General features: G+C 41.6%; 1 protein-coding gene across 1 annotated transcript in view; it reads right to left on the bottom strand.

Annotated features, from left to right (window-relative positions):
* Positions 1–12,804, bottom strand: part of trim24.S (tripartite motif containing 24 S homeolog) — a gene marked incomplete at its 3' end in the record, with an annotated part of 55,632 nt that overhangs the window by 10,058 nt on the left and 32,770 nt on the right.

Raw genomic sequence — 12,804 nt, 5'->3', positions numbered from 1 at the left:
TAAATTGAGGTAAAAAAATGAAATGGACTCAAACTTGAGGTGAAATCGAATTTTTCAAGTGACAGTGAAATGTTATTGATACCTTCACATTTTTAGGCTGAAAGAGTTGAGTTTTTTCATGAATTCTCAAATTTAAAAATAAAAAAAGGTGGAATTGCTCAAAATTCATTTGGAACATGTGATCTAGGTTTTTCCTGGTTATCAGGAAGTGGTTCTGGCTTTGGCATCATACACAAGATAAAATAAGAACCTCCAGCTAGGGTTGCCACCTTTCTTCAAGTTGAACGCTGGACTTGGGGTGGGACAGTGATGACGCGGGGGAGGGACCGTGATAGGCCGATCGCAGCATCAATCACAGGGAATAATGTCCAGTTATCCTAATTTGGAAATTCTGGTCAAGGTTTTCATGTTCCTTTAAGGGTGGCCCAGTGGCGGAACTACCGGGGGAGCAGTAGGTGCAGTTGGGCCAGGGCCCGCACCCCCTAGTAGAGATTTGTCGCTGGGCGACTAATCTCCCCGTCTGCCACCACCCTTAATCTACTAGAAAATCATATAAACATTAAATAAACCCAATAGGCTGGTTTTGCCTCCAATAAGGATTAATTATATCTTACTTGAGATCAAGTACAAGCGACTGTTTTATTATTACACAGAAAAAGGAAATCGTTTTTTAATTCTTTGGATAAAATGGAGTCTATGGGAGAGGCCTTTCTGTAATTCGGAGCTTTCTGGATAATGGGGTTTCCAGATAAAGGTTTCCCATACCTGTATTAAGAAAAATATAAAAAAAAATGAATTGGGGGGTGGAAGGAAACCACTGGTGAGATTACTCGCTAGAGGTCACTACGACAAAGAACACGGATGACACCGTATTTCAGAGTGGCCATCACTTTAATGACCATTACCCCATTTTGTTCTCTAAGGGCATTGCTCAGTTTTGAATGTTTCTGCCACTTTACCGTCAAATTCAGCTTTTGCTCCGTTTGGACCAGAGCCCATGGTGCAAGCACTGTGTACCCAATCACAAAGCTTCCTTTCCGGGGGTTATTTTTTGTACTCTGTCCAATGAGAGGTCAGTAGAATAGGTTTAGTTGGGCTGGAAGGGATTCCGACAGGGGATACAGATCATAAGGTTGGACTTTCAGAAATGCATCAAAATCATCCAAAATCAACTCTCATTTCAGACATTTCTTTTTTTTTCATAGATGTTTGCTGGAAATGGTTTTGTTTGGACAATATGCTCCTCGGTGAGCAGGAGAGCTAAATGGGGAGTCTGTCCTCCTCTGGGCATGAGATGTTCTCATGGGAGCAGACCTTCCCATTAGCCAGATGCCTCCTCGTGGGAACCAATGGGCTGGAAGCATGCTCAGATACCACAGTGTTAGGACAGAGCATTTGCTGAGCTCAGTGCATAGTGGGGGTGTATGAACACCAACCAATTTAGCAGTCAGAAAGATAGATTACAACTTGGCCCTTCTGAGACACCGAGCATTGGCAGTGTCTACCTATCTTAAAGGAAAGTCTAAAATAGAATAAGGTTAGAAATGCTGTATTTTATATATTAAACATAAACATGAACTTTCTGCACCACAAGTCAAATCAAACAAATGATTTTTGATTTCAGTTGGCCACAGGGGGTCACCACCTTGTAACTTTGTTATACATCTTTGCAAGACCAAGACTGTGCACATGCTCAGTGTGGTCTGGGCTGCATCTTAGGGATCGTCATAAATTATCAAGCACAAGTCAACTAATATCTGCCAGAAGCCGATACAGCAAGACTGATTAATAATCAGAATATACAGACTGCACTGGGTCCTGTGTTGTCATGTAATCTAATGTGGATTTTATAGTTTTTGTATTGTTTAATATAAACTTTCTCCAACTCTGCAGAACCAGTGGCTGCAGCAAAATAATCCTCCAAATAGAATCCCAGTTTTCTGTTTAAATCGGGCTCCATGATCTTTGTCCCTGCAGCTGGAGTTGGAAACAGTAAAGGGGATGTAAAGTCAAAAATACAATCCAATACAAATCTCTACACAGTCTCCGACTGCTCTACAGGGAAACAAACAAAGCTGCTTGAGTTCTGCATGGCTGGGAAGTAAGGCGGGGGCTCCCCCTGCTGTTTATAAGTATGATTGTTTCCCTGCAGAGCAGTTAGGGACCGTCTGACAATTCTTATCCACAGCAATAAATGAAGGGAGAATTTCACTGCATACAGTCAGGTTTCTTATAAAAACGGTACACATTTTTTAATTAAAGTATTATTGGAGATATTTTTTTCATTAAAGAAAGTAAAAATGGGATTTTATTTTTTTGCCGTTCCTTGTCCTTCAAGTTGGCCATACACAGCTGCCAATTCTGGTCCTTTACACTAATTCTGCATCTTATCTGCCTGTGTAGGGGGCCTTCTGATGGGCCTCTCTGACCGATATCTGGCCAAACTCTTAAAATGATGATGAGGTCCTCAACCCATCGGTGCCCATTGCCATTGTTGAAATCAGATTGTTTGGCCCTAAGGCCGAAAGATCAGATCAGCCCGAGCTTTTGGTGGCCATTTTGGGAGAAAGATCCGGCTCATTTGGCGACCTCTTTGATTGGCCACCTTTACTGTTACTCAAGTGCAGAAAATGGCGTTTCATGGTAGAGGAGTGGATAACACTGCAAACACACACACACATCTGAACATCCAATATGGCGGCCTCAACAAACCACAAGAACACAGACAAAGGTGAAATATCCTGCAGAGAAAAAACAGGGGCAATTTGCTGGGCAAACAGAACAGAAATTCCCAAAACAATTGGACTAGAAATGCTGCACATTATGTTTCAGGATTCTGTACCGTGCCAAGGCCACCACAGCCCTTTTGTAGGGAAGATCCGCGGCTCCCAGAGACGGCCCCAGAATATCACATCTTTTCTACATGCATAAAAAAGACCCCTGAGCTTAGCTTCTCAGCAGTATTTATATGGATAAAGCAATGGGAGCACCTTCCATCAATATGAGAGAACATGCCATGGTGTGCAAGGCCGAATAAATTAATATTTAAAGTAAAAAAGAAAGACATAATGGCCTACATCTTTTTAGCAGCAGCCCAGAGACAACTGAGCATGTGCGGTGCCACCGACACACAAAAGATGCCTAACAAGATCCAAGATGGGGAGCTGCTGGGGACATTTGTATAGAAAAACAATTAGAAACCTTTCTCAAATCTTTCCTAAGCAGAAGAACATCAGAGCAGCCTCTTTCTTTCTCCTGACAACTTCCTTGACTACTTGGTGGTCAGACTGGTCAGAAACTGACCAGCAGGTGGCGCTGTTGGAACAAAATTCATTCATATTAACAGCACATGTATCCCTTAATATCTTGGAATAAAAAGAAAATAAATAATGAATGTAAATGACAAAGGTGCTTAGAATAGCACTCATCAATTTTACATTCACTTATTTCATAGGTTTACTTCTGTTACCTAGCCAGATTTCCCACCCCTCCTTGCAGGTGCAACTAGGAACACATTTAGAATAAAAATTTCACCTTTAAATCCCGGTGGTATTAAAAAGCCCAGGTGACGTTTACCTGCAGGTCGAAACCATTCTGTACCTAAAACATAAGCGGCAGCGACGTGAAATGATGAAGGTGCTCGGCCTTGAACACTTGATTTTTAAAGGTGTTTTTTTTTTTTTATCAGTCAAATTCTACAGCGACTATCCGAAAAGCTTCTTCTGTTTTGTTCATTCACAACATCGCAGGAGGCAGAAAAATAGCTTCTTTGTGAGGGGGGGGGGGAAAGGACAAACAGGTAGAAAACAAAAATAAACTGTATATTTGTACTTCATCATTGCCTGAACACAGTTCTTGGTACAAATGGTTGACGCCAAATACAATTTTTTTTTTTTTTTAAGAATAAACGGAGCCAAAAAGTCAATTCTGATAAATTAAAACGGCTAATTTTTTTCTCTCTCAATCTTGTGCAAAGCAGATCCCTCGGCTAATAACGAACCTTCAAACGAAAAGAAAAACAAAGACGTAATCACTTCTGAAGCTCTTTCTCGCTGTTTTTTTTTTTTTGGAAGAAATTTGCTGCGACCGCTGGGAGCTTACGCTGCGTCCTAAACTTTCACGAGACGTTTGCGGAGAACTAAGGGCAGGACTTCAGGAGAAACCCCTTTTCTGTGTTGAGACTGACGGTAACACTATTAATGGAAGGTTCCACGACAAATACTGATAGTGTCATTGACTTAAATTCATACGGCGTCCAACATTCCTGAACAGAACACAGACGTGTCATGGCCGACAGACACCCTCATATATTTATTTTTAGCTAATCCAACTGTACATTCCGGCTAAGGGCAAGGATATCCCAGTACAGGTATGGGATCTGTTATCCAGAAAGCTCCAAAATACGGAAAGGCTGTATCGTATAGACTCCATATTGGCCAAATAATCCAAATTTTAAAAAATGATTTTTGATGTAATAATAAAACAGTCGATTGTACTTGATCCCAACTAAAATATAATTAATCCTTATTGGAAGCAAAACTAGCCTATTGGGTTTATTTAATGTTTATATGATTTTCTAGTAGACTTAGGGGCCAATTCACTAACTTCGAGTGAAGGATTCGAAGTAAAAAAACTTCGAATTTCGAAGTGTTTTTTGGGCTACTTCGACCGTCGAATGGGCTACTTCGACTACGACTTCGAATCGAAGGATTCGAACTAAAAATCGTTCGACTATTCAATAGTCGAAGTACTGTCTCTTTAAGAAAAAACTTCGACCCCCTAGTTCGCCATCTAAAACCTACCGAACCCAATGTTAGCCTATGGGGAAGGTCCCCATAGACTTTCCTAAGTTTTTTTGGTCGAATCCTTCAATCATTGGATTAAAATCCTTCGATTCGAAGGATTTAATCGTTCGATCGAACTATTTGCGATAAAATCCTTCGACTTCGATATTCAAAGGATTTTAATTCCCAGTCGAATATCGAGGGTTAATTAACCCTCGATATTCGACCCTTGGTGAATTGGCCCCTTAAGGTATGAAGATCCAAATTACAGAAAGGCCATATCCCATAGGTCCATATGAGCCAAATAATCCAAAATTTAAAAAATTATCTTTTTCTGTGTAATAATAATACAGTAGCTAAGTAATAAGATATAATTGGGTTTTGGGTTGGGTTTATTTAATGTTCACATGATTTTATAGGAGACTTAAGGTATGAAGATCCAAATTACAGAAAGATCGGTTATCAGGAAAACCCCAGGTCCTGAGCATTCTGGATAAGAGGTCCCAAACCTGTAATAAAAATATTACAAGAGAGATGGAAATGTAGGAAGAATTTGAATAAAGAGGGTGTTTGATAGGAAGCAGGTCTGTGCGGGAAGCTTGTCAATGTGCAGTAAAGTGATCTGGATGCTTCTTATGGAAGTCAAGGCTGTGCCAGTTCCTACATGAGGTTTGAGAAGATTTCCATCCGCATCAGGAGCTCTTTAGAATGCAGCGTTGTTGCACCATATTTACTCTGTATCGCTAACGAGTGTTACTAGACAGACTCGCGGCCGTTCCAAAAAAAAAAAAAAAAAAAAAAAAATACATTGCGTCACTTTGCCAACGACTAGACTTCAGTCTTTCGTTTAATTATCTACAACAGGCTACGTGCGGCGGCAGTAGTTCTATTTGAAAAAGAGGCGCTCGTCTCCTTTGAAACGTTTCTTCCGAGGCGCCACGAATTCATCGTCCGAGTCGCCGCTGGCTGCCGTCTCATCCCTGCAGTTCGTTTTAGCGAATTTCTGATCCCGGTATATGTTAAGGAGCAGTTCCTCGAAATAAGCCTCCAGTCTGATGCCGGCACTGGCCACTTCCGAATCAGGCTGAGAAGAGAAGAGATGATTGGTTTATAAGCAGCATCTATGCAAATTTCACCCCCCCACTGCAGGATACAGTACAAGTATGGGACCGGTTATCTAGAATACGCTGGACCTGGGGATTTCTGGGTAACGGATCTTTCCATAACCTGGATCTTCATACCTTAAGTCTACTAGAAAATCATGAAATAAACCCAATAAGCTGGTTTTGCCTCCTATAAGGATTAATTATATCTTAGTTGGGGTCAATTACAAGCTACTGGTTTATTATTACACAGAAAAAGGAAATCAGTTTTTCAGAATTGTGATTATAATGGAGTCTATGGGAGACGGCCTTTCTGTAATTCTGAGCTTTCTGGATCATGGGTTTCCTGATAACGGATCCCATACTTGCATTAGTTCTTTCTTTTGCAGTTGCATGGAATGCTCAAGCTCTTTATTTACCCATCGGTGCAGATTCTGTCCAGAGGAGTTCACGGCTGCCATCTTTCGGCTCTTCGGTATTCTTCGGAATGAGAGGGGCGTATCAGCAATTTCCGTAACGTTCAGCACATGCAATGTTGTCGCAGATGTATGCGCCGATACGGCACTTACTTCATGAAGATTACCGAAGAGAAGAAGATGGCTGCCGTGAACTCCGCTGGACAGAATCTGCACGGAGGGGTAAGTAAAGAGTTAGGGGCATTTGGCCAGGGGGCAACTAGGCTGGGGGGGAGGAGGGTTTATGTAGGGTAGGTTTTTTTTAAAATTTTCCATTGAATTCTCCTTTATGGGTGGTGGCATGGGGGAGATTTAGTCCCCTGTGATAAATCTTTGCTACTGCGGGCGACTAATCTCCCCGAAATGCCTTGCCACTGGCAAGAACGCGAATCACCGGCGGGATGGAATACATGTTGCTAGGGTTTTCCCAAGACACCTCACAAGGAAGTCGCCCAAAGCTTCCTTGTAATGCATCTTCGGAAAAACCGAAGCAACATGTATTCCATACTGCCGGCAATTCGCATTTATTTTTGGTGTGAAGGCATTTCGGGGAGATTAGTTGCTTACAGTATTAAATCTCCACCATAAGGGTGTCCCATAAGCCCTGGACATTCATGAAAGCAGATGTAGGCAAAAAAAAATTGGTAGGAACTGGATATTGGAAATGTTTGTTCTCACCTCATTAAATTCTAAGCAATTTTTAAAAATTAGGCGGACGTCGCCAACAAACTCCTCTGGGCGTGTGTAGTGGGTCGCGCCGTTAAACTGGAGTTTCCTTTTTATGGCAGACAAATCCATAGGCTTCTTAATGATTCTGTAGTAGTCAGGCACCTGAAGAAAACAAAGCAAAAAAACCACCAAGTTAAAGCAAACCCTTTAGACTTCAACATCTGTGCCTCTGCCAACAATAAATATATATATATTTTTTAAACAAACATACTGTAACGATAGTGAAGGAAACATAGAAGTTGGTCTTTGACCCGCAGGAGCCAGCGTCTCACCATTTGCACATCATGATATTATAGTTGTGCTCTAGAATAACTGGACACTCTGTAAGGGTTCAGAAACCAGAAAGATTCCAAATGACACTGGCTAAAGTGGAGAAACCCGGGGCTTTAATCTACTTACAGTCAGAGGAACAGGATCCTGGAAGGCCAAGCTCATCTCGTAGCAGAAGAGATACAAAAGAATCCGCTCACACTTCTGCAGAGGTAAGAGCAGGAGGTGACGGTCAGTAATCAGGTAATAAAATATCATAAACCAACGGGCGACCCAAGAGATTCAATGGTTTGGTATAAGTAAACCTATAAAAAAAGTCAATGTAAAATTGATGAGAGTGCTATTCTAAGCCCTTTTGCCATTTACATTCATTATTTATTTTCTTTTTATTCCAAGATATTAAGGGATACATGTGCTGTTAATATAAATGAATTTTGTTCCAACAGCGCCACCTGCTGGTCAGTTTCCCACCAGTCTGACCACCAAGTAGTCAAGGAAGTTGTCAGGAGAAAGAAAGAGGCTGCTCTGATGTTCTTCTGCTTAGGAAAACAATTAGAAACCTTTCTCAAATCTTTCCTAAGCAGAAGAACATCAGATCAGCCTCTTTCTTTCTCCTGACAACTTCCTTGACTACTTGCTGGTCAGACTGGTGGGAAACTGACCAGCAGGTGGCGCTGTTGGAACAAAATTCATTCATATTAACAGCACATGTATCCCTTAATATCTTGGAATAAAAAGAAAATAAATAATGAATGTAAATGACAAAAGTGCTTAGAATAGCACTCTCATAAATTTTACATTCACTTATTTTAAAGGTTTACTTATCCTTTAATATCTTGGAATAAAAAGAAAATAAATAATGAATGAAAATGACAATACTAACTCTCTGATCTATTGGTGCCATGCTCTGAGCTCCTCCTAGCTTCCTTTTCTCTGCCAGGGATGGATCATCACAGTCATACTCCACTTCTGGTCTGGATAGGTCCCGGCAAAAGGTGCAGATCCACTCACCACTAGGGAATTAAGGCAAAAATATTAGGGTACTCTGAATTTTAATGGGACTAATCAACTTTTAGTATGTTATAGAATGGCCAGTTCTAAGCAACTTTTCAATTGGTCTTCCTGGCTGCCCCCATGGCTACACAGCAGCTTTTTTATATAAACTATAGTAGTACTTATCTGTTATCTACTGTGTATCCTATGCTTGAATGGCTGCCCCCATGGCTACACAGCAGCTTGTTTATATAAACTATAGTAGTACTTATCTGTTATCTACTGTGTATCCTGTGCTTGAATGGCTGCCCCATGGCTATACAGCAGCTTGTTTATATAAACTATAGTAGTACTTCTACTGTGTATCCTGTGCTTGAATGGCTGCCCCCATGGCTACACAGCAGCTTGTTTATATAAACTATAGTAGTACTTATCTGTTATCTACTGTGTATCCTGTGCTTGAATGGCTGCCCTCATGGCTACACAGCTGCTTGTTTATATAAACTATAGTAGTACTTATCTGTTATCTACTGTGTATCCTGTGCTTGAATGGCTGCCCCATGGCCACACACAGCAGCTTGTTTATTTAAACTATAGCAGAGTTTGTGTAGCAGACACACCAATTGTATGAGTGCAGCACAATCAGTATTTTATATTTTCATTTCTTTAGCTTGTGGTGTTACTATTCCTTTAAGCCTGGCTTATTTGCTCTGTTTTTTTTCAATTCCTGCCCTACCACTTGTGTTGCTGCTGTACAATCCTAAGCCAATATGGAAGGCTACAGGGACAGCTTCCACTCCATCCATTACCTGGGGAAGTTCATCAGTGTAGGCACATGACACGAGAGGTGGAAAACTTTGGGGCATTTCTCACAACAAAGAAGCTCCCCTCCATTCTGACACACGGCACACCAGTCTTCATTGGGATCATCTTCCTTTCCCCCCTCGGACGCCCGGCTCGGAGGCATCCATTCATTGCTTCCGTCTTGTAGGAGGTGGCGGTCCCCCGTGCTGTCGGGAGCATCTCGTCGGGAGCCGGCGTCGGATTTGGACGCGCGATTACCGTTGCTGTCGAGTAACATGGATGTGAGGATGCTTCCTGAATACTCCACCTGGAACAACCAAAACGTGGGCAGAGGGGAGAGAATATATAAAAGCAATATTGGCGGAAGACACAGAGAATGTCTTAGTATCATCCAGGCCAAGCCGAGGCCACCAAGAGAAACACGACAACTGTGATCAATGGCACCTTTTATGAAACATTTGGGATATTTTTCACCCTTACATTGCGACGCTGAGACGCCCGATGTCGGTTCTCCTGCTTGACCACAACCACAGGGTAATCAAAGTTCTCTGGCGTGTTGTCTGGCTTAATTCTGATAGGCTCGAGCCTAACCACAGGCATTTTGTGTGTTGAGTCCGCACCCCCTGTTGGTTTGCTGGAGGAGCCAGAGCTGAAGGGGGAGGAGAAGAAAAATTCACTTCTTTCCATAAAACATACTTTATATAAAAATAAATGTGTACGACATTTCTAACTACTTCTTTAGAGTTAGGCTTTAGTTCTCCTTTAAAGGGGAGTGGTAAGGATTCCAAGGGCCGATTTCATTGATGTATAAAGTCTTCCAATCAATGACATTTCCCAAAGACTTTACTAGAAACTAAGCGGCAGAAGGCTGAAGATTCATAACGACCAATTATGGACCGAGTTGGAGAAATTCATGAATGAAGAGAGTTTTAGAATGACTTACATTAGATATAAAGGAAGAGAGAGAAAACTATATCTCAAGAGGACAAATATCTGTTTAAAAGCATAGTAACATAGTAAGTTAGGTTGAAAAAAGACACACGTCCATCAAGTTCAACCTTAAGTCTATATATAACCTGCCTAACTGCCAGTTAATCCAAAGGAAGGCGAAAACCCCATCTGAAGCCTCTCCAATTTGTCTCAGAGGGGAAAATCCTTCCTGACTCCAAGATACAAAGAGATTATTTCCTGCATCAACTTGTACTATGAGCTATCTCCCATATCCCTGTATTCCCTTACTTGCTAAACACCATCCAACCCCTTCTTATACCTATCTAATGTATCAGCCTGTACCCCTGATTCACTTCCCAGCTCTCCCTATAACACCCCTTTCCCTCCTCTAATCTCATTGGCTCCCTCCTGTCTGCTGGGAGGAGCTACTGGTGAATAAAGCATCCGACCCTTCCTTGTACCTATCTAATGTATCAGCCTGTACCCCTGATTCACTTCCCAGCTCTCCCTATAACACCCCTTTCCCTCCTCTAATCTCATTGGCTCCCTCCTGTCTGCTGGGAGGAGCTACTGGTGAATAAAGCATCCGACCCTTCCTTATACCTATCTAATGTATCAGCCTGTACCACTGATTCACTTCCCAGCTCTCCCTGTAACACCCCTTTCCCTCCTCTAATCTCATTGGCTCCCTCCTGTCTGCTGGGAGGAGCTACTGGTGAATAAAGCATCCGACCCTTCCTTGTACCTATCTAATGTATCAGCCTGTACCACTGATTCACTTCCCAGCTCTCCCTGTAACACCCCTTTCCCTCCTCTAATCTCATTGGCTCCCTCCTGTCTGCTGGGAGGAGCTACTGGTGAATAAAGCATCCGACCCTTCCTTATACCTATCTAATGTATCAGCCTGTACCACTGATTCACTTCCCAGCTCTCCCTGTAACACCCCTTTCCCTCCTCTAATCTCATTGGCTCCCTCCTGTCTGCTGGGAGGAGCTACTGGTGAATAAAGCATCCGACCCTTCCTTGTACCTATCTAATGTATCAGCCTGTACCTCTGATTCACTTCCCAGCTCTCCCTGTAACACCTCTTTCCCTCCTCTAATCTCATTGGCTCCCTCCTGTCTGCTGGGAGGAGCTACTGGTGAATAAAGCATCCAACCCTTCCTTATACCTATCTAATGTATCAGCCTGTATAATTGTGTTCCTTTAAAGAAAAGTCACCTGTACTGCTAGGAAACGTTACCTTTCTCTGCTTCCGATACTAGAGGCGCTTGATGTGCGTATTGGTGGGTGAAAACCGCCCATGGATCCTAAGATAGAAAACATTTGCATAAACAACACGGTGGTGGAATTGGGAAAAATGTAATGCAGAGAATAAGAGGTTATAAGAGTCATGTTACAAATTAAAACAGCAAATTCATTATATGCTCTACCCATGTGATTCTGCCATTTTGCCGCATGCATATAGATGAGATCTGGGCTTTTACTGGCAAAAAGTAAACCTATCAAATAAGTGAATGACAAGTAAACCTATCAAATAAGTGAATGTAAAATTGATGAGAGTGCTATTCTATGTGCTTTTGCTATTTACTTTCATTATTTATTTTCTTTTTATTCCGAGATATTAAGGGATACATGTGCTGTTAATATGAATGAATTTTGTTCCAACAGCGCCACCTGCTGGTCAGTTTCTGACCAGTCTGACCACCAAGTAGTCAAGGAAGTTGTCAGGAGAAAGAAAGAGGCTGCTCTGATTTTCTTCTGCTTAGGAAAACAATTAGAAACCTTTCTCAAATCTATCCTAAACATCAGAGCAGCCTCTTTCTTTCTCCTGACAACTTCCTTGACTACTTGGTGGTCAGACTGGTCAGAAACTGACCAGCAGGTGGCGCTGTTGGAACACAATTCATTCATATTAACAGCACATGTATCCCTTAATATCTTGGAATAAAAAGAAAATAAATAATGATTGTAAATGACAAAAGGGCTTAGAATATCACTCTCATCAATCTTACATGTACTTATTTTGAAGGTTTACTTATCCTTTAAGAACCAGCAAATATGCAGCCAAATTGGGCAGTAATCTGCTTTGATTGGCCAAGCCATCCTATGACAAGTGAACAAGCTGGTTGTTAAACTCAACCTTCAACTATTGAGAGGTTAACGGACAATATTGTCTTGAAGCTATAGGGGAACAAAAGCCGCTAGAATATTTCAGCCGCTGTTTACAACAGGCTTACACTAGGAGGCCAGGAGCCAATCAAAGGCAGCCATGTGGCATACAAGTACCTAAGGGCGAGGGTACGGAGGAATTAGGCGACTGAACAGTTCGATGAGACAACATCCTGTGGTGGTGGTGGTTATCCAGGTTTATATCCTTCCTAATCAAATTGTCCAGTAAAACATTAGCGGTGCTATCAATCTGGAAGAGAACGGAGGACAAGGCATTATTACTTCAATAACCCTGAAAATACAGAGCAAATTATACAGAGAAATTAAGGAACCTTTCTCAGCAGCATAACAATTATTTTAAAGGGCTTGTTTCACCTTTAAATTAACTTTTACTATGATATAGAGAGGGATATTCTGAGACAGTTGGAAATGTTTTACTTTTTAAACTATTTACATTTTTTAAGCTGTTTTTTTCCCCACAGGTATAGGATCCATTATCCAGAAATCCTTTATCCAGAAAGTTCAGAATTATGGAAAGACTGT

This window comes from Xenopus laevis, chromosome 3S (assembly GCF_017654675.1).
Source record: "Xenopus laevis strain J_2021 chromosome 3S, Xenopus_laevis_v10.1, whole genome shotgun sequence".
Classification (NCBI taxonomy): domain Eukaryota; kingdom Metazoa; phylum Chordata; class Amphibia; order Anura; family Pipidae; genus Xenopus; species Xenopus laevis.
This window is presented reverse-complemented; position numbering and strand designations above follow the sequence as displayed.